This window comes from Panthera onca, chromosome D1, assembly GCF_046562875.1.
Source record: "Panthera onca isolate mPanOnc1 chromosome D1, mPanOnc1 haplotype 2, whole genome shotgun sequence".
Classification (NCBI taxonomy): domain Eukaryota; kingdom Metazoa; phylum Chordata; class Mammalia; order Carnivora; family Felidae; genus Panthera; species Panthera onca.
Genome location: NC_138348.1, coordinates 91,000,174 through 91,025,987, shown reverse-complemented (window position 1 = coordinate 91,025,987; position 25,814 = coordinate 91,000,174). Strand labels below are relative to the sequence as shown.

At 41.1% G+C, this 25,814-nt stretch overlaps 1 long non-coding RNA gene across 1 annotated transcript in view; it reads right to left on the bottom strand.

Moving 5' to 3' along the window:
* Nucleotides 1-5,386: 5,386 nt before the first annotated feature.
* LOC132662324 (uncharacterized) overlaps nucleotides 5,387-25,814 on the bottom strand; it is a 46,217-nt gene continuing 25,789 nt past the window's right edge. The window contains exons 2-3 of the long non-coding RNA XR_009602568.3: nucleotides 13,150-13,257; nucleotides 5,387-8,967 (exon numbers count right to left, since the gene is read on the bottom strand). This is a non-coding gene — a long non-coding RNA (uncharacterized LOC132662324). The remainder of the gene's footprint in view (nucleotides 8,968-13,149; nucleotides 13,258-25,814) is intronic.

The window sequence follows — 25,814 nt, the reverse complement described above, 5'->3', positions numbered from 1 at the left end:
TATATATATATATATATAGTCTCAGATCTTTCTTTTGTGGTTCAATTCAAGAATTCAATTGTCTGTGTAATGTAGTTCCTCATTGTCTTACAGGTATCTCACAGTAAGATCATTAAGTCAATAATCCACATCAGAAAATTGTCCCTCTTTTTGGTACTCCACTGGCCCTTAATATATACTGTCAATCATATATATGGGTATATATGTACACACATATATATGAATTACTTCTGTGCCTCCCCCGATTTCTTTATACCAGTATCCTGGTACAGACCTGCAACTTTATCACAAGCTGGTTTTCCTGGGGACACAGACCCTGGGTGGATCTTAGCAATTAGTGGGCAGGTCATTTACCAGGGGGTGCTTTGGGTATCAACACTTTGGAGTGGAAGGAAACAGAACTGAGTAGGAGGAGAAGCTGGACCACAGTGCAGTCCCAATAAAGCCTTCATCTGAGCACAGAGGGAGCTCTATAGCTGCATAGTCCTTTGGAGTTGTCTTGACATAAGAGGAGAAAGCTGGGCGTTTGTACCCCATGCTGAATAGTTGTTAGACACGAGTTGCTTCTGGAAGGTGTGACCTTGGGCACAGCAATTATCAAGGCAATCCTCAAAGAAGACTGACAACTGAGGTCCACATTCTGGCAGCACTCCCAGCTGCTGGGGGTATAACAGCAGCCCAACAATGCAGGTGGACATTATAGTGTCCACCACACTTATTTTGGGGGTCCCTGAAACCACATCCTATCTGATTTCTCTGAGCTTCCAGTCTCCCCACCTCCAACCCACCCTAATCTATTTTCACTCAGCTATTAGAATGAACGTTTTTTAAAACAGATATGTTGTTAGATCATTTCCATGGCTTCCCATTGCCTTCCAATTACAGCTGAAGCCCTATTAACAGTATGCTATAAAGCTCCTTCATATTTTGTCACTTATGTATTTCACAAGGCTCAGCTTTCACCACATCCACATTCCTGCCACGTCCAAATACTCGTTTTCTTGAACGTTGCATTGTTTTTCCCGTCCCTGTGCAGCTAAACATTCTGTTGTCTCTGGTACTAATAATACCTCCTTTCTGAATCACCTGCTGTTCTTCCATCCCTCCTTTAAAATTCAGCTTGGACCTCATCCCCCCCTGGTAAATCTTACCTAACTTCCACTGCTGACCGAATGCTCACCCTATGTGTTCTTATAGCCTTCTTTGGTTACCTCTTTCGTAGCACCAATGATAGCAGGTTTTTCCCCTATTCGTCTGATTCCTTCATTACACTGAAATTTCTTCAGGGCCAGGAGCTAAGTCTTTCTCAACATCGTACCCGCAAGGCTAGTGTAGTAACCGCACAAGATTGTGGCTACCAATTATAATGCGGGTGTATGGAGGAGGTTCTCCCACCCATTCAACAGCTCTCTGGACACCAGCTGGGTGTCCTACTCTGACACTACTTACCCAGCAATTGCCTCAGAATATAGGCTGAGGGGTCAGTCCACAAGACTGCCTACCACCCCTGGTACACTTCCGAGGCTACTCCCAAGCCCAGGTTGTTAACCTGTGTTTCTGACTGACTGGTGATAAATCAGAGGTTTCCACAACCCCCACCTTGGGTTCAATTAATTTGGCTCAAAGAACTCAGGAAACCCATTTACTCACTAGATTACAGACATATCACTAAGGATATTGAAAGATGTGAATCAATAGCCAGATGAAGAAATACATAGAGTGAGGTCCTAAACAAAGGAGTTTCTGCCCTTGTGGAGTTTGGGGCCCAGCATGGTGGCATATGTGGAAGCATTCTGATTCCTCAGGCTGGAAGCTCTCCAAAATCCACCCCCTCCTTTTTTTGTTTTTTGGGGTTTTTTTTTGTTTTTTTTGGTTAAATATTTTATGGAGGTCTCATGACATAGGCATGGTTGATTAAATCATTGGCTGTTGGTAATTGATTCAACCTGCAGCTCCTCTAGCCTCCTTGGAGGTGTGCCTTGGAGCGGGGAGCTGAAAATTCCAACCCTCTATTCATGATTGGTTCCCCTGGCAACCAACCCCTATTCTTAGGTGCTTTCAAAAGTCATCTCATTAGCATAAACCCAGTTGTGGGAAGGGGCTTGTTATGAATAACAAGACATCCATTTCACTTTTTTGGCTCTGAAGCTTTTCAGAAACTGGATAAGGACAAAATATTGTAACAAAAGTTGTTCCCATCGGCTTTTACTGCTCAGCAAACTCTAAGGGTTTGGGGACAGGTGAGCCAGAAACCATGGACAAAAGCTAAGTCAATATGGAAAATGTACTTTGGTCATCTGAATGACCAAATATACATTTCCCATAAATCACAATGTCAAAAACTGATTCAAAGCGTATATCCCGGAAGTATTTGTGGAGTTAATCAGTACGTAAAGAAAGATGTCATAAAAATAGTGAGCCCAGGGTTGGGTTAGCAGGGCATTGTGTACTGTGATGTTTCTTCTGAGATAGTTCAGTTGTGCTTGACTGAATTATACCAAGCAGACTGGACAGACTTTCGTAAAGCCAGACCAAGGCAGAGAATTCAGGGTCCCCCACGTGCAACACGTCATGGAGAAGAAAGACTGGAATTTGAGTCAGAACTTCTGGTATCAATGTCTCCTTTTTCATTTATTAGCAATGTGACTTGGCAAGTAAGTTAACTTCCCTGTGCCCTTATAACCTAATCTGTAGCAATACAGGATTAGATTACATCACCCCTAAAGGCTCTATAAAATTAGATTATTGAATTGCTTGTCAAGCAAATATCTGATTGTCCTCTGGAAAGTTCCACTCTAAAGTCAAGTCTAAATTGGAGATTCCTGCCTAATCTTGCCCTACAAAGTCATTGCTCCTATTTTACGTGACAACTCCAGAGCACTTTTCTTTGCACCTGACCAGCTTGCCTGGGGGTGAGGTCATGCGCATATCTAAATTCCAAATAAGCCTTTTACTAGTGAAAAAAAAGACCTGGGACCTGTCCTGTGATGTCAGCAACACCTCAGGCCCCAGGAAACGTAGGTAAAAAGTCTGTAAGCCTCACTGTCACTGAAGGAGAACAGAATATGTGACCCCCAAATCTGCCACTTCGGTGTGTGGCTTATTTTGAACTGAAGGCCATCAAGACCCAGCAAACTCAAGAAAAACTTTACCTTGCCCTGAACTAATTAAAAGCATTTAGATAGGGGGTCTGGTTCAGAGAGAGAGAGCTAAGTTTTATCTGAATGACCTATCTGTATGGCAGGGCAAACATCTAATTACCAAGTATCTGTTCTTCTTATTGTCCTACGAACTACCCTCTTCCCTTTTGAAGCCCCGGACTCCATCCCTCCTAGCTCAGGATGGCAAAATTTGGTGTCTTTCCTGATGCCAATTGCCTGACTTTTCCTTGGGTATCATATTTTTTGTGGCTTCCATACATACATAATTAAATTTGTTTTTCTCTTGTTAATCTGTCCTATATCAATTTACTAGCTAAAGAACAATAAAAGGGTAAAGAAAAACTTGGCCTACAAAACATCATAAGAATATTCTGGATGACTCTGGGTGTTATTGGACACTAAAGACTCTGTCTTCTCCAAGGGAATCTTATAACTGTTAGCTTTCCATGGCATCTATGTGGAAACGGGCATGCACTGGGGGACTCAGCAGAATTTTATTCCCTTCCAAAATTAAAGGAAGAAAGGAAATTCATAAATCGGTACTATAGAAATGTTGACTGTTATTTATCTCATTTAAAAAATACGTTGGATTTTGAAATAAATACAACATATATTCCCAACGTAATGTGCAAATTGTTTCACGCTATATGGGAAGCGTATAATACATGGATCACCTTTCCCATAAATGGTAATTTCCACTTTATTTTACAGATGGAAAAACAGAGGCACCAAAAAGTTATGTGTCTTGCCTAGTATCTCAATGTTTGTTATGATGGTGATGAGAACATTTCAATTTATTGAAATTAACTGTGCTCACGGGTATGCAGCCTTTCCTTAGAATTTTTCTCTTTCTCGGGAAAAACAATCTTTAAATAGCTTTGGTCCAGCAGATTGCAAAACATGTTTTTGGCTGCGTATTTTGAATACCACATCAGAACACAATTCTGGTGAAGAGAAAAGTTATGGGAAAATAAAATCCTGCTCCCGGTTCACTTGATGCTTCAAGAGCAATGTGTTCTGGGTCTTCTGATCACCCACAAGTGTCATTGCCTATGTCTAAGAGCATCTGTGTCTAATGAAGTGACAACCTACCATGTGGCTGTGCTTAAGACTGAGGGTCACTTTGCCTCTCCCCTTTACCTGCAAAGTATCTCTTTATTGATTCTGTGTCTAGTTCTGCCAAGGGTGTGATGGTGGCCCATGGATGCATAAATTGTTTGTACTTGGAGAGGTGGACCAAGAATATGGCCAGTCACTTACCTTTAAAGAACAAGTATATATACAAAACAAAACAAAACAAGACAAAAAGACCAAGTATAGAAAACTGGTAGTTCCACATTTCTCTCCCCGCTACACACGCACACACACACACACACACACACAAACATACAACCATAGTTAAGACTGTAATCAAGGTTGGCACCCAAAAAGGCAAATCATAAAGAATGTAGATACTCTGTCTCCGGTTCACGATAGGCGATATTGTTAAACTGATGTTCCAGAGAGGTGATCATAAACCCCAGGTTAATAACAGTACCCAGAAAAGACACAGTTATTAAACCGGAGAGTTGGGGAGAAGGGACCAGGAAGGTGATCATTCTATAAGAAAAAGAAAGACTCACTTAACCTTGATCAAGGTGTAGTGACAGTATGAGCTTTTGAAAATGTCCTCTGAGATCATGAATAAAAGGTTTGAGATAAGTGGCAATTACAAAAATAAGAGTGCATCCTTGATGTAATACATCTCGTGTATTAGAGTTGTTTAATAATACCTTCACTGTGTCTTTCCAGTAACGAAGTCTGGAATTCCCAAATTAGCCATTGAGGGTTTCAAAGAGTTTTCCCAGATACCTTTATTTTCCTTTATTAGTATGCTAGCTAGATTATTCTTCTGTGCTATCCATTTTGTAGAAAGAAAATGCTTCTGTTACTGTATGGCTAAGAGACCAATCTGTTACATGAGGTGAAATTACCCAAGGTATGTTTTGGCCCCACACACACGAACCCTTCTTAGGATATTGATTTGATGTGTTCCTAATGACACAATCCACTTAGGGAATATTCCAGCAGGTTGTGGGAGACACCCAGAGAAAAGGCCCTTGGTCCACCTCATACCCCGCAGTGGGAATCGGAATACTTTGGTTTCAATTACATTTAATACCTTTTGCTTCAACAGCCCGTGGCCTGCTGTGATTAAATATTGATGCTGTTCTTTCAATTTGGGCTTCTGTTTTACTTTTTTTTTTTTTTTTTTACCTTCGCTATTGGTTGTCTTGTCTCTGGGGAAAGGGTGCTCCTAACATACTCCAAAGAAATTTATATATATGCAGCCCAAACCTTAATATTTTGTTCTTTTAAAGAAATCGATCAAGACATCCTTATAACTGCCATGGCCAGTAAAGATGCTTATTCTCTACCATGCTAACCAAGGTGTGTGTTTAAAAGTGGACTTCTTGGCAGAGGCATGCTCTGGATGGCTTTATATCGATGCCAGCACAGTCCCAGCACGTAGTAGGTGATCAGTAACAATTTAGTTAATTTAATTAAATGAAAAATGGCCAGTGTCTCTCTTCTGTCTTCATTTGTCATTATTCATCTAGAGATTCCACATCATGTAAATCATGGCGAGTCTAATACTTCCATCCTTTTAGAGATGAGATAAATAACTTTTCCAAAATTCATATAAATGGTTATCAGTGGTGCTGGGGCTAAAACCCAGGTGTCCAACCGCTTCAGATCCATACAGCTGAATTCGAAGGTATTTATTTATTTATTTATTTGTTGTTGTTTGTTTTGTTTTTCCTACTGGATATGACCTGTAAAGGGAGGTGCCTCCATACCCATTTGACTAAAGAAAAAAAGGGGGAAGAAAGAGGAAGCTCCAGATGCTGTCCTACGTATCTGAAGCATAGATTAAACCTGATTTATAGGGAAAGGCGTGTCTCCAAATAATTCACAGGCACTGTCTGTTCCTAGCGAGTGTAAACAAACCAGAGCAGTAATGAATTCTTGGTGGTTACTGAAGTCAGCCTGCTGTGGAGAAGCAAAATGATTTGCTTTAGTGGATTCCTGATGGGTTGACCAGCTGCCCAGAATTGAGATCCAGTAGCCAGAGGGGTGCAGGAAATGGAGAACTAAATCTCAGCTTCCCACGGTCCATCAGTGTCCCGTGCAAAGGGCAGGTTGGAACAATTTGCTGCCCCAGGGAGATGGTCGGAGATGAAGGTTTGAGAAGGTTGTGCCTGAGCTGGCAATACAGGACCTGGTTCTTAGACACTGAGCCTCGCCTCCTTTGCAGATGTCAGGAGGAGTGGTGGGGGGCAAGACACTCCTCCCCCCAGGCCAGGCATAATTGATGTGTTTCTGCTAAGCCAGGCTCCCTGTCTCCTACATCCTGCATAGGGAAAGGAATACTTAGGGGGCGGTCAGTCTCCTTCCTTCCCCTCTCATCTTTCTGAAGGGAAGCACCTCGTGGAATTGGGAATACTGTAAGAAGGACCTGAGTGTGTGCCCCCATCCTGTTCCTTTCTCTCTGCCTCTTTTGAGTGAATGGTGGATCTCAGTGCTGAATGCACACCATCGTCATCTAGTGGGGCTTCCAAAACCCACTCATATCTTGGCCCCAGTCCCAGAGATTAGACCTCAGTTTACCTGTGGTCGAGCTCCGGGCACTGATGGCTTTCAAAGTTCCCTGGCTGGCCCTAATGTACAGCCAGGACTGAGAAACGATCAGCTGAGCTGTCCCCCAGAAAAATAAACTCCTCTCTGCCTTTCCTTGTAGCAAGCCGTCTGCACTTGCTGGAGGGATGTTGCAGGCTGAATTTCACCTCCTCAAAATTCTTGCCTACCGAATCCCAGTACCCCAGAATGTGACCCTATTTGGAGAAAGGGCTTTTAAAGAGGCAATTAAGTTAAAATCAGGCCGGTAGGGTGGGCCCTACTCCAATCTGACTGGTGTCCTTATAAAAAGAGAGGATTTAGAACATAGACACATGCGGAGAAAGGACCACAGGAGGGTGCAGTGAGAAGATGGCCAAGGAGAGAGACCCCAGAAGGAACCAAATCTTCTGACACCTTGTTCCTGCACTTCCAGCCTCCAGAACTGTCAGAAAAGAAATGTCTGTTGTTTAAGCCACCCAGCCTGTGGTATTTTGTTACGGCAGCCTGAGCAGACTAATTCCAGGGCTGTCTGTGATGTCTTGTGGCAACAGGGGTGATGCTGTCATTTTAGGGAAGGCGTTAGCAAACCCAGTTGCAGTGACACATTTAAAAAGACTTCTTAAGCATGTTTTACCAGTAATAAAGCTGACTTCCCCGCCCCCCCATCTCTCTAGTATGTTCTATGTATATATTTGTTTAAGTTTTTATTTTCATTACAGTTTGATGTGCTATATTTCTTGTTTTTAATTATTTTTTAAGTTGTTTATTTTGAGAGAGAGCATGATCGGGGAGGGCAGAGAGAGAGAGAGAGAGAGAATCTCAAGCAGGACATGCTCATGCTGACGGCATGGATCCTGATGTGGGACTCGAACTCACAAACCATGAGATCATGACCTGAGCAAAGTCATGAGCTGGGTGCTTAACTGACTGAGCCACTCCAGCGCCCCTCATTTTGTTCCAGAGTGGAAGTGTGGTAAGTGTGGTCAGCTTTCAGTTGAAACCCTGGGACGAGGTATTTGCCATCTTTGGCCTAACTCCTTCAGATGCCATTAGTTATTTTTGTACTTGAGAGCTATTTCACATTGTTGTCGCTTCATATCCCAGAGAGGGCCAAAGAAGCCGACTCCAATGAACGTTTGGAAATAGGCTCACCCTTTGTGCCAAGGGCCTTTCTTCCTTATATTTAAGGCGTGGAGTGAAAACGGAAATAGCTTCTGCAAAGTTGTATTCCATCTATCTTAAAATCTTTGAAAAGTCCATACGTCAATATCTACATAATATTTGCGTGAAAAGAGATGCGTTTCTTAGGATAAATTAAAACCAAAGGAGCTAATAGCATGTGCCATGCCTGTTAAATGCTTCAGGAGAATCATGCGTAGTTCTTATCCTGTAGAGGCTTCAGGATCCATTGTAGCCAATCACAAGCCCTGAATTTAAGAAGCCACAGTTTAATTGAGGAAGTTATCAGCCTATTTTCTTGGGACGGTTGATGAAACCCATCTTTTTCCTCAATGGAGAATCCCAATGGAGAGCAGAAGGAGCATCAGGAAGGCTCTTTTCTTCCCCCACTCTAGAGCTGTATAAAAAGTATCAGCTTGGTGGGAGATGTTTTCAGCCACCCAACCCACACAGAAAACCAAGAATGATGTGTTGTCTGTATTGAGAATGATTGTAAACAGTGCATCAGCTCATTGCAGCAGTGCTGTTCCCAAATTCCGTAAGTGGTCGTGGATGCTTTAACCAGGCAGCACAGCGCAAAGTGACTAATCTTCTATGCAGCTGCAATGTTAATGGGCCGACTGTGTTATTGCACATTTGCCTGGAAGGAACAGCGGTGCCTAAATGGATTGCTATGATTTTGAATACAGACAGAAGGACCCACCACCACGAACCCATGTTAGCAACTGACACACCATACCCTAGGATGGGGCCTCGTCGCTATCTTGCCCCTCTCAGCTCCTGGAGGCTGGCAGATCTGGTGCAAAGAGACAGACGAGAAAGAGAGCAACTTGAAAGAGAGAGAAGCTTGTAGACTTTCCTCGGGCATTCAGATGAGGCAACCACGTTCCGGTGTGTACTGACTTTGCCATAAGACAAGCCAATGATCTGTGGCTGATGGTCAGCAGAAATGGATGGATCAGATCATCTGGTGGAAAAATGATTTGAAGTCAGGACTCAGAATTTGCCGCTGATTCTTAATAGTAACTTAAGCTTTTGCCCTTGTCTCTTTTTCCATCTTTGAACACAATGATTGTCTCTCATTAACTTCCAGAGAAAGACTACTTACGCTTAGAAATTAATGTTCTTTGCCAAAGCTCAACAGAAGATGAATGTCAGGTTTGTTCAACGCCATCACCTTGCATGCATGGTGATTTTTGTGGCCCCAGATGCTAGGGGTGCTTGTGTACAAATGCAGAGTCAGGGTTTATCTTAAGGGAAGGACGGGTTTGGGGAGATTTTTCACTTCCCTCTTCCACTTTGCATCATCCTCACTTGTACCCATCATCATTTTTCAGACAAAATTAGAGGAAAGTAAACAATTGTCTAAGGAAGCCCTCCAAACAAAAGTAAATCAAAGGCAGCAGGATGCTGAGAAACTTGTACAGGAGGAGTGGAGACTACGTCATCTTTATTTCTTGGTGATGGGAGCCAGATTTACTGACTTTAAGTATAAAATGCTGGGAGAAGGATGTGCATCATTGCTTTAATGATCAGAAGCCTTCACCTTATTCCTTGGGCCCTTGATGAGGGAACAGTTAAGATCACTATGACACATTCTGATAGTGAATGAATTTCTCCTTCATAGTAGTTAGCAACATTAACTTTTAAATTATTCAGGTGGCCAGATATTCTTTGCTAAATGTTAGTCAAGTTTGTTTTTCCTTCCAGGTATTTCTCCTCTTTTCCCTTTTCCCACATTTGAGCATCGCCTGTATAATGGAATACTACTCAGCAATGAAAAAAAGAATGAAATCTTGCCACTTGCAACAACGTGGATGGAACTAGAGGGTATTATGCTAGGCAAAATATGTCAGTCAGAGAAAGACATATCATATGATTTCACTCATGTGTGAAACCTGAGAAACATAGGGAAAGGGAAGGAAAAATAAGATAAAAACAGTGAGGGAGGCAAACCATAAGAGACTCTTAAATACAGAGAAGAAACTGAAGGTTGCTGGGGAGGGGAGGTTGGAAGGGAGGTGGGTGGGGGGATGGGTTAAATGGGTGATGGGTATTAAGGAGAGCACTTTTCTGGGAGGAGTACTCGGTGTCATATGTAAGAGATGAATCATTGGGTTCTACTCTTGAAGGCAAGACTATAGTGTATGTTAACTAACTTGAATTTAGATAATAATAATAAAAAAAGCATGGCCTCAAGAAGACTTATGGGAAAGTCAAAATGAAGGAGTCTTCCTGCTTTTGGTTTTCAAAAGACTAAGCCCTAAGGAGAATGAATGGTTAAAAAGGAGGGAAAACAGAGCTTAAGGGCAATGACAAGAATATTATTAAAAAGATTGGGGTGCCTTGGTGGGTCAGTCAGTTAAGCGACTGACTTTGGATCAGGTCATGATCTCATGGTTCGTGAGTTCGAGCGCCGCGTCAGAGTCTGTGTTGACAGCTCAGAGCCTGGAGCGTGCTTTGGGTTCTGTGTCTCCCTCTCTCTCTGTCCCTCCCCTGCTCATGCTGTATGTCGCTCTCTCTCTCTCAAAAATAAACATTAAAACAATTTTTTTTAAAGATAGACCATGCAATCTGAGATGATAATAAGGGAGTAATCTGAGATGGTTGCAGAAAGGACCAAAGAGAGGGATGAAGAATTAGGTGAAAATAGCTAATAGATGAAAATTCTCCATGACTTTGAAGACGATGAATAGTAAAAGGATGGACGATTTTGAGATAGAGAAATTCTGAGTAATGCCAAGGTCTAGAATGAGACTATGGGAATGAGTAGCTTAAGTAGAATGGAAAATGTCATTGGAGATGATATTTGAGAAACTAGAAAGCAATGATGCTGAAGAGGTGGTCCAAATCAGCATTCATGTCTCCTGGGATACCGATATTGCCCAAGGTATGTATGAAGATGAACAACCAGGTTTTGGATCCCTCAGAGACTATGGAGTGGGACAGATAGGTTACTGTGCTGTATGAATGGATCTAGTATCTCTTTAAGAGATCTGGTTATTTAAAACTTTCTCCATCAGTTTTCTTCACAGTTTCAGGCTTTTTTGAAAACTGCATACCCCATCTTCTTGCTTTCACAATCTGAAGAGTATAAACACAAATCTTAAGCCTTTTTAAGCAACAAGCTGTGAAGCCACCCCTGTATTTCAGCAGTCTGGTCCTTAACAGGAGCCCAACAATGTCATAAGATGGGGGTCCCCAAAGTAGAGAACCACAGATACAGATGATCACTCTGACTTACTGAATTCGTCTTTCAAATGCTGCTGAATGAGAGAGTTTTTAAATCTATCCCATTATTAGCTCAATATTGATAATTTTTTGAAGGTCAAAATTATTTTATTGTGTTCTATTTTTAGTAAATTTGGTGATTTTTTGGTATTGATTTACTGGTGTGGTTGTTTGTATTTTCCAAAGATGGGCAATGCAATATCTTGTATCCCTCATGCTTTTCTTCCAATAGGACCTTGACATCCTCCCATCAAGTGGTGTTGTCTATGTCTCTTCCTTTGAAGCTGGGAAGAACTTTTTGACTGCAACAATTAATAAAGAATATACTACAGAAGTGATACTATGTGATTTCTGAGGCTGCATCATAAACATGTTATGCACCTCCACCTTGTTCTCTTGGAGCACATGTTGGAACTCAGCATCCAGGCTGAGAAAGAGTCTAAATTAGCCCATATGTAGAGACCACTCAGAAAGGCCATGTTGACAGTTTACCTGAGGTCCCTGCAATCAGCTAGGATCAACTGCCAGATGTACTTGAAAGCCCCCCAAACCTTTCCAAGCTCCAGCCAACAACTCACCCAAAGTCTTTGAATTTTTCAAAATTGAGGTCCCACATGTCATCCATTGTACAAGCCATTTCTGCTACTCTGTGTCCAACTTCCTTACCCCTAAGTTCCATGGGTATATTTTTTAGAAGTTTTTAGTTGGTTTGTTGCACAGAAATAGATTACCTGAGCAATGGGGAACTAATAAAAGTTATTTGAGTTAAAGTGCATAAGAGTCTGTATGTGTGCACGCACTAAAAAGTAAGCCTTCTCCTGATTTAATCAAACCCATACCAAACTGGCAATTAACTCATTAACCTTCGAAACTGTCAGGGTATAGGTGATGTCCTTAGGATCCATCAAGCCAGAGTTAGCATGAGTGCAGTTCTACAATAGAGAATAAAACTTAAAAAGATTGTGCTGGATTGCACCAAAACATTGTTTGCTACTCCTCTTCAGATTCTTCTGGTACTTTCCTTAGTTATTTATCCTCAGCTTATTTTTGTAGCAAAAGATCTGCCTGACTCTTGTCAGTTCCTAGGTAACTTTTAGCCTTTGTCTTTCTCTGACAACTCCTCCTTCTACTTCTGCATGTATCTGATTTTATTTTTTTTCTTTCTTCATTTATTTATTGCATATATCTGAGTTTAGATCACAGGCTGGATATCATGCTTAATATTTGCTTCCCTGGAACCAACAAATCCTAATGCTTTCTGGCTTTTATTCTGTCAAATTTCTATCATATCACACATGACTAAAACTCATTTTGTCACAAAAATCTCAAATATTGCTCCAGACCCAGATTGGCCCAATGGTGAATTCTACCAAACATTAAAAGAAGAATTTAAACTGATTATCTACAATCTCTTCCAGAGGAAAGGGGCAAAGAGGATAATTTCTAACTCATTCTATAAAATTAGCACTACCCTAATACTAAAACCAGACAAAGACATTACAAGAATAGAAAACTGACGGCAACTGTATCTCATGAACATAAATGCAAAAATCCTCAATGAAATATTAGCAAATTGAATTTAAAAACGCGTAAAATTACGTACTGCAATGGGGTGAGGTTTATTCAAGTATGCAAGATGCAAGGCTGTTTCAATGTTTGAAAATCAATTAATATAAACCATCTCATCAACAGGCTAAAAAAGAAAACTCACATGATCATATCAATAGATGGAGAAAAAGCATTTGACGAAATCCAACATCAATGCATGACGAAAACTCTCAGTAAACCAGGAATAGAGGGGACCTTCCTCAACTTAATAAAGATTCTAAAAAAACAAAACAACAACAACAGACCTATAGCAAAAACAACAACAACAACAACAACAACAACAACTAAAACAAAAAAAACTCCAACTTACTTAATGGTGAGAATGATACTTAATGGTATTCTTTCCCACTAAGATCAGGTTCACATTGAGCATATCCCTTCTTGTCACTCCTTTCCAACTTTGAGCTGAAAATTTTAGCTGATGTGATAAGGCAGGAAAAGAAAAGAAAAAAACATACAGGTTGGGAAGGAAGACAGAAAACTCTTATTTCACAGATAACATGGTTGACTAGGCAGAAAATCCAACAAAATCCATTTTAAAACCTAAGATTCAAGGTTAATAGGTAAAAGTTAATCACTTTCCTATACACCAGCAATGGACAAGTAAAATTTGAAATTAAAAAAAGGAATACTGTTTATATTACCACTGCAAAAAATGAAACACTTAGATGTGTATGTAACATAGTGTATATAAAATCCATATAGGAAAACTGTAAAACTCTCATGAGCAGAATCAAAGAATTAAGTGAATGGAGAGATATTCCATGCTTCATACAATGGGGCAAAGATAATCTCTTCAACAAATCATGCCAGAACAACTGGCCATCTCCATGCCAAACAATGAATCTAGACATAGACCTTATATCCTTCACAAAAATTAACCCCAAATGGGTCATACTAAAGGTGTAACATAAAACTATATAAATCCTAGAATGTAATACAGAAGGAAACCTGACCTTGGATGCATTTTTAGGTACAACACCAAAGGTATGGTCCATAATTAATAATTGATACTCTGGACTTCATTAAAAGTAAAATCTTCTGCTCTGTGAAAGAAAATGGGAAGAGAATGAAAGGGCAAACCACTGGGAGAAAGTATTTGAAGGCACATCTGCTAAAGGACTGCTACCCAAAATATGAACTCTTAAACCTGACAATGAAAAAACAAACAACCCAATTAAAAAAGAGCCAAAGACCTTAAATGACACCTCACCAAAGAAGGCATACAAATGGCAAATAGCATATGAAAAGATGCCCCACATTATATGCACAGAGATGCATATATATATATGTATATATGCAGGGAGATGAAAATTAAAACTGCAATGAAATACCACCACACACCTATTAAAATGGCCAAAGCCTGGAACACTGACAATACCCAATGCCAGTGCAGATGCAGAGCAAAGGAAACTTGCATTCATTGTTGGTTGGAATGAAAAATGGTACAGCCACTTTGGGAGACAGTTGGGCAGTTCACTGTATGATCCAGCAGTCATGCTCCTTGGTGTTTACCCAAAGGGGTTGAAAACTTCCATCCACACCCAGACATTCCCATAGATGTTTGTAGCAGCTTTCTTCATAATTGTTAACCTTTGGAGGCAACCAAGATGTCCTTGTGTAGGTGAGGGGATACGTAAACTGTGGGGCATCCAGACAATGGGATATTATTCATCACAAAAATAACTGAGCTATTAAGCCATGCTAAGACATGGAGGAGAGTCAAATGCATATTACCAAATGAAAGAAACCAATCTGCAAAGTCTATAAGACTGTATGATTCCAACTATATGACAATCTGGAAAATACTAAAGTGGGGATCCATCAGAAAAACTAGTGGTTGCCAGGGGTTGAGGGGAATGGGAGGAGAATGAATGGGTAGAACCCAGAAGATGGTTCAGGCGGTGAAAATACTCTGTGGAATACTGTAATGGTGCATGCCTGTCACTGTACATTTGTCCAACCCATAGAACATACAACACGGAGAAGGAGCTGTAATGTAAACTACAGACTTCGGGTGATTGTGATGTGTCAGTGTAGGTTCATCACTTACAGAGAAATGTGCCATCCTGGTGGGGGATGTTGACATAGGGGAGGCTATTAATGTAGGGGGGCTGCTGAGACATATGGAAATTCTCTGTACCTTTCCCTTAATTTTCCAGTGAACCCGAAAGTGCTCTAAATAAGAAGGCATAAAAAGTCAAATATCTCTATTTCATTTTGACCTTTTATTATAAGCATCTTTACTAATTGTGTGTGTGTGTGTGTGTGTGTGTGTGTGTGAGTATCTCAGGGCAACTTTGTATGTAAATATATAGATCACACACAAAGAGACATGTGGGTTTACTTGTTTTATATCTGCCCTGGAGTATGTCATTGAATATATAACACAAAACTAAAATTATTTGGAATGGATTATAACATCCAGACTGTCTTAGGAACACAGTCTCATATCTTATTATCCTCAGAGCTTAAACGACTTTCCAATTGTCTAGTTTAAAGATTTTATACTAACATTTAAATATATATCCTCTTGACTTGCCCTGAATGGATGCAGAGAAAATAATACAGAGAAAATGATCACAAAACCTGCTCATATATTCAAGCATTATTCTTTTAGGCTTATTCTTTCAGGCTTAAACACTGCCATAAAATGTGGCCTCAGAATGCAGAGCATATGAAAACCCAGTGGAAGAATTCTTTCCTATATCGTATTCCTACCTTGGGTACATATAATGCTGCATATGTATTTCCCAGTCATATTTTCCTCCTGTCAGAATCTGTGCAAAACACACTTGGTCATTCACATTTGTTTTACAAACAAAACCTAAGAGAAATAATCTTTTTTCTCCTCAGTAAGAAGTGTATCACTATAGTTATTAATGAGCCGCAAAGACCAGACCCGGAGACAAAGCTTTGTATTTTGACCAATATCTTTTTGAGAAAATCCCTAAGAGTTTTTGTTTGCCTGTTTGTTTTTTGAGGGTAGACATGTCTGTTTCTTAAGAGTAGAAGTGTCTGTTTGTTTTTTAAGGGTAGACGACTGTCACTAAAAGGAATAAACCCTGGCAGGAGAAATGGATGAATATTTCAACCTGGTGCTATTTTGCTTTCGGCCCAGAAAGGCAAAACACATTTCTGCTAATAGATTTTTTTTTCTCCTGTCACATGTACTGCAGGTTATAGAACGCAAATTATGGTAAATCTCCTGCTCTTTGCATTAGACACAAATAAACAAAAAATGCCAACCAAACAAAAGAATATGATTTATAATTCTCTATAATTGCATCTCTTTCCAGCAATATACAATCATACTGCCTCTCTCATTTTACAGCTTAGGAGGGATGGGTGAAAACACTTTTTTTTTTTACTTTTGCTGATAAAAAATAATAAGTAGAATAATAAAACCCATCCATTTTCCTGAGTGTATTGTAGAGAAGGAGCAAAATTCGCTGGCTGTTTATTAATCAGTTGGATTTGTAAATGCAGAGTATTTGACTTAAGCTCAGTCTGCTCCCAGACAAATATCCCCACAGCATGTTATGTATTAAACCATTTTTCTCAGATTAAAATCTTCCAAGTGGAGCCTCCAGTGCTGCGATCATTCAGGATCCTGAAGGCTGACTGGAGACTTTTTTTCTGATGGAAAGGTCATTTTCCTCTAACTGCCATTCTCCCTGCCTGCCTCAGGCTCATCAGATGTCCAGAGTTTCCCTCTCTGAGCCTTCACTCTGAACCCTACCTAGAAAGAGAGTGTTGTGATTTCAACTGCCAAAGGGACTCTGTTATCTGTAGGAAAGTTGGGGGCCAGTTGAAAACAGGATCTATTTTTTGTTTAATATTTTGTAGCATATTCATTTGTTAGATTTTATTCAGGGATTTGACAGGTTGCCTACTTTACGGAGTATTCAATCTATCAACATATCATGATTCAGCCTTTCATCCCTTCATTCCTTCATTCCTTCATTCATCTTATTCACCCAGTCAATCAGAAACATTTGGGTGCTTACTGTATGAGAGGTCCCATGAATATAGCAGGCAAAAAGGTAGACAAGTTCTATATTCCCTTGATGTTTGGTTACCAGCAGGGGAGACCAACAAACAAACACATGGATAAATAATACTTTGTGTTACAGCAAATGTAAATTTCCAGAGATGGCAAAGGGTTTGGCATGCTCAGAAATAAAGGGTAGGCATTGCAGCTGAAGCATGATTAGTGAAGAGAAGAAATTCGAGAGGGGAAGGAAAAAAAAGTTGGCCATGGAACCAAGTTTGGATTTTATTAAAACGAGATAGCATTGAGAAGCTTCAGTCCAAAGAGTGATGATGTGATCTGATGTAGAGTTCTAAGCAGTCACCTTGCCTCCCATGTAATGATGTAATAACATAAAATGAGATCAGGAAGATTAGCTGGAATATATCATAGCAATCTGGAGGAAAAGGATGGTGGTTTGGACTAAAGCAATGATGAAGTTACAGAGGACTGAAATATATTTAAAAAAGTAAAATCAATGGGATTTGATGATGGAAGAAAGGTAGAGAATAAGGGCACTGGGTATTTATGGATGGTGTAACAGTGGTATTTGGGTTGCTGCACTGTGATGCTAATTTTTAAAGTTTATTTATTTTTGAGAGAGAGAGACCATGAGTGAGGGAGGGACAGAGAGAGAGAGGGAGCGAGAGAATCCCAAGTAGCCTGTGCGCTGACAGCATGAGGCATGGGGCTCAATCCCATGAACTGTAAGATCATGACCTGAGCTGAAATCAAGAGTCAGATGCTTAACCAATTGAGCCACCCAGGGGCCCCATAATGCTATTTTTTTATAAGAAAATCTGGACAGAGGGCAGGAAGAACATATTTGAGTAGGTTATCAAAAGTTCTATATTGGAAAAATTCTGCTAAATATACCTATTAAGATGCCCAAGTGAAAAATGTACTTGTAGATATCAGGATGGAGATTTATACATTGGAGTTATCAACATAGACATGAAATTTAAAAGCATCATGCTGAGCACCTAGGGTGAGAATGTAAATAAAGAAGGGAAGAGGGTTCATAACAAAGATCTAGGTCAACATGTAAAAGCTACATGGAGAAGTAGCAAGGGAACAACTAAGCAGAGAGGTACCAGTGAAGTGGGAAACAAATCAGAAGAGTGTGTGGAATCGTAGAGAATAAAGTATTTCAAGACGATAGAAGTGCTCAACTATATCAGGTACTAAGATCTGGCAACAAGTGCTCAAGGGATTTCAAAAAAGTCATTTTAATGAGGTTGGGAGGGATGAGAGTCAGACTGGAAAGAGCTTCAGAGTAAAATGGTAGAGTTGTAGACAACTTAGAAGTACAGATCCTTTGTTTAAAATGGCCGAGAGTTCATACTTTGTACTGAACTGTATTTGGAATCTAGGTTGCAGTCTCTTCAAAATGTGGATGTTAATATTTCTTACGTTCTAAAAATTTTTTTTTTAATATTCATTTATTTTTGAGAGAGGGAGACAGAGTGTGAGCTGGGGAAGGAGCAGAGAGAGAGAGAGAGGGACACAGAATCCAAAGCAGGCTCCAGGCTCTGAGCTGTCAGCACAGAACCTGATGTGGGGCTTGAGCTCACAAACTGGGAGATCATGACCTGAGCTGAAGTTTGATGCTTAACCGACTGAACAACCCGGGCACCCCTCTGTAATTATTTTTAAACTTAATTTATGTAATACACCTAGAATGCTTTTGATAGTGCTTGAAACAACACAAGTGCTCAAGAAATGATGTTGAGTTGGAACTTTTGACTGAAGCACTGAGATAATGACAGAAATTCCAAAGTAAGATGCCAGTGCGCTATAAGGCACACGCAAAGTAGGATCTCTCTGAAAACGTGTTATGCCTCTTGAATTCCCTTCACCCACAGAGTCATTTCAAAAGAGTCTACTATTTGAGAATTTTTGGTGAAGACAATTTTTGAGGGAACCATGTTTGCCATGAAACCTCCTGTCAGCCTACATTTAGAGACCTTGAGAAGGCGCCAGTGTGTCTTTGGCAGGTGTGGTGGGCTAATATCTGACTCACACTTAGATAATCTGGAGGATAGGAGAGGAGGGCTAGTGAGTTGCTTTGGATAAGAAAGAGCTGCAGGTGCCACATGGGGTCATGGACTATACTGTTGGCTCCACAGATTGAGAGTTAATCTGGGGCTGTTTAAAACTCTAAAAGGGTATGGATTCCAAAGAAAAAGTCTGTGTGGAGTGGACCGGTGAGGTTACCTGGGCTTAGCAGGAAGCAGCAGCTGGGGGAATAGAATGCATGGTCTGCACCCTGGGATTTACAGTGTAGGAGCCCAGCAGGAGGAGCGCTCGGAACCCAGGGAAACATGCAGAGTCCAGAGAATTGCCTTAAACATCTGCCACCTTAAGACAGATGAGTGAGAGGAGAACTTTTCAATGCTTATAAGTTTTTGACTCCTCTCTTCTTCCCGTTCCCTCACCCAATCCCCTGCAGAGTCAATGGGAAACTGAGCAAAAAGTCAGAAGCCAGTGGTCTATCCTGCCTTCCCAAGTGTCAGGTCTATCATCTGCCACAGACAGCAGGGTGGGCAGAGGAGGGGGAGAGACAAGAGAAGTCTGCCCTTGGCATGAAGACCAAAGGGTTATTATATCAGATTAGATTTCTGTGACTAAACTGACCAGTCTCCATCTTGGGGAGCCTACTGTGAACACATCTTTCTCAGGGGTTAGGGCATCTCTGGCAGTCCGGGCTCCAGCAACCGTGTCCCATACAGCTGAAGAGTGTTGGGTCTGGAGTAGACTGCCTGAATTAGGATCCCCCACTTGTCAACGGTGTGGCCTCAACTGGGTTATCTCTCTTCTCTGTCTCTAAGGTTTTTTCATCAGTAAAACAGAGAATGATAGTATTTTCCACCTCTTGGCCTTTTTACGAGGGTAAAACGAACACATGTGGAAAGTTTAGAGCAATGTTCATTGAAATAAATAGCTGATAAATGGTATCTATTATTATTAGTTTTGCTGACAGGGTTTGATAGAGACATGTTAATGAAACATCCTGGCTTGTCTAACCACAGTAATACTCTGAAGAAGATTAGGCACAGAGTTCGATGAATTAAAGTCACAATGCTGGATGATACAGAGCTAGCAACCAGTCTGGGAACAGACCACTTTTATTAGGTGCCCACAGTGGGCAGATAGTGGCTTGTGGGCATTCCAGGACTCCCGCATCTCTCCCCCCCCCCATACTCAACCCATCCCTATCCTCAAACCCAGCTCTAGATCACATAGATCAATTCCAATTTCCTTTCCCTCTCAGTGCATTTCCACAGTCACTCAGACTTTGTGATTCTAAACACCATCACAGCCCCTGATTCAGAGGCCAGGCTCCTTAAAGATAGAGACCTAAGACCATGCCTATTTAGCAACAGGTATCTCAAATCACTATTACATGCAATTCTCTGACTCCCTGTGCTTGTTGACTCAGCACACAATCCCCCCCAAACACTTGAGCGTCAGTAGAGGCCAAGGGCGAGAGTAGTGGTTTGGGAATTCAATTCCCCTTCCATCCCTATAAATAGCTGCTTTAATTTGAGGCTGAACCCCCTTTCTGCAGGAGCCTGGCACTCTCACTGCTTAGAAATCAAGGATGTCAATCTTCCCTGCTGTCAACCTTTAACCAGAGTCAATTGCACAGGGGCTTGTGTTGCCCACTTCAGTGTCCTTGGGATATTTCCTTTCTGGTTTGTCTGGCCTTGGCTAAAAGTTCTGGATTCACATTCCAGGCAACATTAAGTTTCCTTTCCCATACACGTTCATGCTCACAAACCCTTGGAGTTTGACAAATTGTTTCAGTTCCCACCAAAGCCGGCTAGCTTGGCAAATCCATCAGACCTGCCAACATTTCACAGAGTGAGTTTAGAGGGGAGGATATCTTGTCCCAACTGGTAGCTCCACTTATGGGCAGAATGCCCATACATTTGTAATGTTCTAAGTCACAATGAGCGCCTAGCACACCGTGGGCAATAACAGTGATAACGATGATGATGATGATGATAACAATGATGACGAAGGTCGGGAAATGCTCTGAAATACATTTCTGAGGCATCATCCTCAGCTATATCTTAGACTTTTACTCATGGCTCGGGCACATTGTGTTTGATAGCTACTGGTTGATGTAAATACACTTAGTACAATAATTCACCAAATTCGTTAAGTGCTAAGCCAAGAGGGGATACCAAGATCAACAACCCAAGATTCTCATCCTGGAGAGATTTATAATCTCAAAGATATGATAAGCATCTAAGTGGCTAGGAACAACACTTGCGTAGAACCAGAGCCATCAGAGTTCCAGGTGGAAGACTGTGAGTTCAGGAAAGGGGCGGCACCATGACTGGTCTCCAGAATCAGCAGAGCCTCTTCAGAGAGGTGACATTGGAGCTAGACCTTGGAATCTTAATCTGGGATGGAAGAGGATTTTAGTGGAGGGACAGCCTTCGTGAATGATCATTAGGAAGTTTTTTCTCTAAAGGGGCAGAACAAGTTAGAGTGAGTTGAAGGTCGTTAAGGAGAGCAAAAATAAAGGGCCCCGTAGTCCGAGAGGAAACACTTTGCAGTCACTGACAGACTATGTGACGGTAAGTCACCGAAAGGCACAACACCCAGCCTCATCTATAAAAATGAAACGTTGAGTTTCAGTGTCTTGGGTCTAACCACGTTTTTGTTTTGTTTTGTTTTGTCTTGTCAAATAGTGTTTTTTTACTCTGTAGTTGTGAGGGATGTCTATACAGTGGTTACAAGAATATCTTCTTTACTTAGTAGAGAGAAGTTCCTACCCCCTCTCCCGTAAGCTGCAATATTTGTCCTGTGCCAAGGTCCTAGATCTGAAAGAGCATGAACACTGTAAGGTTGGCTTCAGCAAACCCATCCAACATTACACTCTCCAGTCAGACCTTTATTGCACAGCAGGCCAACCGCCAACCTTCTCCCTGGTTCATGAAGGATGTCACTTTTCTTAACCACTTACTGCTTCTCATGCCAGTATGATTATTATAACACCCACCCCACCTACCTGTCCTAGGGGATTCTTCAGGCTGCAACTCAAATTTCACCTTCCTCATGAATCCTCACTTATTTCTCCAGACCTATGATTCATTCCACATCTGATTACATGGGAGAAGCTATTTTCAATGCCAGATAACTGAGCTGTGGGAATTGTCACTGCTATATTCCATTCCAGGAAAACAAGTCCCACCCACCCAACAGTCAGTGGGCCATACCCACATTTGCTTAGTGTCAGTAGTGCCTTGCTGAGTTCTAGAACATCGCTATATGAATGTTTACTGATAAATTCCTGTATCATAGAAATCATATGATTTCCCCAACTTTAAGTGCAGAGTCAATAAGCAGGGAGGTTCCTTTACATGAACATGCTACTCTGGAGAGCTGTCAGCCAGTTTTTCCAGGGACAACTTCAGATGTTTGAATCTATGGGAAGAGAGGAAAGAAAGGAGGGATCAAATTCCTCAGGAAGTTCTTCATGGTGTCCTAATGTCATGTGACCTTGCTATGTGGAGATACTACTATTCTGACCCTCCGTCCTGGGTGGTATCTATTCTGAGGATTTAAAGCACTGAAAAGAAGCAATCAATAGCCCAGCACTTTTGCAGATTTTCAATTAATGAGAATCTACTTTGTCAAGTTTATTAAATGAGTTGTGGAGAAGAGGAAGGCAAGAGACAATTAGACAAAGTAGTGGGATGTGTTAATTGAACATTGTGTACAAAATTCAAAAACCCAGAATCTTGAAGTTCCAGGACTCTACTAGGAAATTTATCCTCCTCATAGGGCAGAAAGACAGGATGGCTTCTAACAATCCCTGCATGAGTTTTGTGCCTGGGGAACATTCAATACTAAAAACATTCAATACTAAAAAAACATTCAATACTAAAAAAAATTACCTTTAAATTTTTTCATACATATTTAAGAAGGAATTAGCTCCCCTGAATGAGGCATAATAAGCGGTGAAATTCAGCCACGGAGTCTTGGCCCTAATTTATGCTAAGTGGACAATGATTGATGTCAAATTGCAGAGGAATACCTAAGAAATTACCTACCACAGTCACAGAAATATCAGAAGAATTTATCATAATTAATGGTATTGCTCTGAGAACCAAAGGAAGGGTGAGGAGTTTGCATTTCTTATAAAGTGCTGACTATATTATTTGCTTCAGGTAATAATTACAGCACCCAGGCTTGCTAAATGGCAACAGTTAACATGCAGAGGTGATAAACAAAGCTCTGGCAATAGGCAGGCTCAGTTTAATCTTCAACCTGAATGTGAGCTGCCTGTTTCTATAACATATAATGTGTCAGTTAGCTCAACCCTCTTATGTTTTGGAGGACCAGAGGTTAGCAGGAGCAAAATAATGCAAATCCCTAATTGTATCCCAGTCACGTGTTGGGGTTGTTCTAAAGAGATCTTTCAAATATCAGAATAAAGTGACAGTGCAAATAATGACTTTGGATTTCTAGAAGATCTATCACTCAGGACCTCAGAGCTTTGCATATCTGGGAGGTGGCACACATTTTTCAGATGCAAGCAAAATGAGAGAAGGCCACTGGCAGATTTTGATTTCTACTGTGTGTCATCTGAAGTACTTTGCATCCAATATCTTATTTAAAACTCACAGCCATCCCGTGGCAGTGGAATTTTTCTTTTATTGTACAAATAAAGAACTGAGGCCAGGGGACATTCCGTGAACTTGTACTAGGTTACATAGTCAATCATTGGCAGAGGATCAGAGCCAAAGACTGTCTGCATCCAGACCCCAGGATCCTTCCATTCCCCCATTCTAGAGAGATTAGCTGATGGCCAAGGGCAGGGCTATTGTTTCCTTACTCATACTACTCTCTGTTACTCTATTATTTCTGCCCTTACTCCTGAATTACGACAGAGCCTTGCAGAAGTCATCCCTATGCTACATGATTCAGTGCCCTTCTATTTTAAATGTGAAGAACACCCTCATTCCAAATATTGGAAATGCAGCAGAGTAATTTTGCCAGAGCACCGTGGTAAGATTAATACTGTACTACTGCATTGCGTGTATATCTAAAATTTGTGTGATATATAATTTGAGATTTCTTTCTTCAGGAGTGGTTGATTTGCATTGATCCATTCACATTTTCCCATTTTAGAGACATTGGTCAGATAGATACTCCTGGCTGTTTTCCTCCATGGTTATGGGTGGAAGGACGTATGTTTCTATGGCTAGAGCGTTCCTAGGGATCAGGTTGGAGACCTTTACTGGCCCTTATTAACCTCACTAACTCTGGTAGATATTTGGAAGAGGAGCTTCTGGCCTAGGCTGAAATCTATCTTGGGACTTTTCACTCCAGGGGCTGAGGTCTACCCACTGGGTGCCGATTTTAGGTGGAATTAGTCACAGCTCTTCCAAGATGTTATTCAGTCATTTTTCACAGGCAGACTGCATCATATTTAGCAACAAACATCTCTGTACGTGTGTGCATGACCTGAAAGTCTGGTGAGGCCCATTATTTCTTCACTGTACAGTTCATTTATCCTCCAAGGATGCTACCATATCCTGACAACTGCCAAGGCTCTGGGATTGCTTCTCTGTCTGCCGTCAGAGTGCTTTGATCATTTGCCCACTGATGACTTATTCTGTCTGTGCCATTGTCTTTCCATTAAACTGTGAGTTCCTTCAGAATAAGAGTAGCCCCCTTTTCACTTTGTTTATTGCCTTCCACATGATCTGGCACCTAGTAAACATTCCATAAATAGCTGTGGAATGAATGGAAAGGGACAGGCATGGTTGACTGGATGTCACTGGCATCAAACCCGTGGGCCTGGCCTTATTATCATAGTGCCCTAACCATCAGAGCTAACCAGCCATGGCCAAGAGACATCAGTCTAATTCCCAGGAAGAACAAGTTCTGAGAGCAACTCCACAGATGTCAGAAAATTGGCATCCTGTATAAAGTTAGAATCCATTCACTGCAGTAAAGGGCTGCCTTGCATTTCCCCTGCTAAGTGTACATTGGTGTGAATAATGGGTAGAGATAACTAAATGAGAAAGTAACTTAACTTTTAAGGTTTTCCCCCCTAAGGAAGTGGTTCTATTATTTTAAGAGCTGCTGCTACTGTCATCCTGACTGTTGTTTTGTTTCTCTTGTAGATGTCACACAGCTCCTTTAATGGAGCGTATACTAGATACAGAGAGTTGATAAACCTAATGACCAGGAAAAGCACTGTTGGCTTTCTTGACTTTGGACTGACTTCCAGAGCCTAGAGCCTGAAGAAAGTCAGGCAGAGTTTAACTTTATCCTTAGCATAACCTTGCCAGCAGTTTCTTTAAAAGTTTGGAATAAGGGTTGAGGGAAACAGAGACCTCCAGTGGAGATGACATCCCACCAGAAAGGTATCCAGGCATGCTGAACTCCCAGAGCTTACCTGTGGATTCATCACTCCTTGAACGAAATTGTACCTGATGTTCTGTTATCTGATAACAGGAATAGAACTCTGGGGGTGGCGGGGGGGGGGGGGCGGGTGCAGAGAGCACAAGATAATGTTTGCCTATGAACTTGGCCAAATCTGCTTCTCATGAAGGAAGATCAGCTGAGAAAATCCTACAAAATATAGTGGAAGGACTAGACAGACTTTGCATATGGTATTAAATTATGTCCCTACTTCTTGCTCTGTGGCTTTAGGTAGTTTACTTACACTCTCTAAGCTTCAGTCTCTTTCCTTATAAGATGGGAAAACTATCTCTGGTTCTAGGTGGCAGTAGGAATAAATAAAACAATGTATTCAGATTCTGCTAAATGTCTATCATAGAACAAGTGCTCAATAAATATTTAGTTTCTTATACCTACCTCTAGTTATAAACACCCAATCATGTATCCTTTAAACCTGGAATAATTGCCTGCTTCTGACCTCAAATAATTTCCTCCTGCTTTTATATATG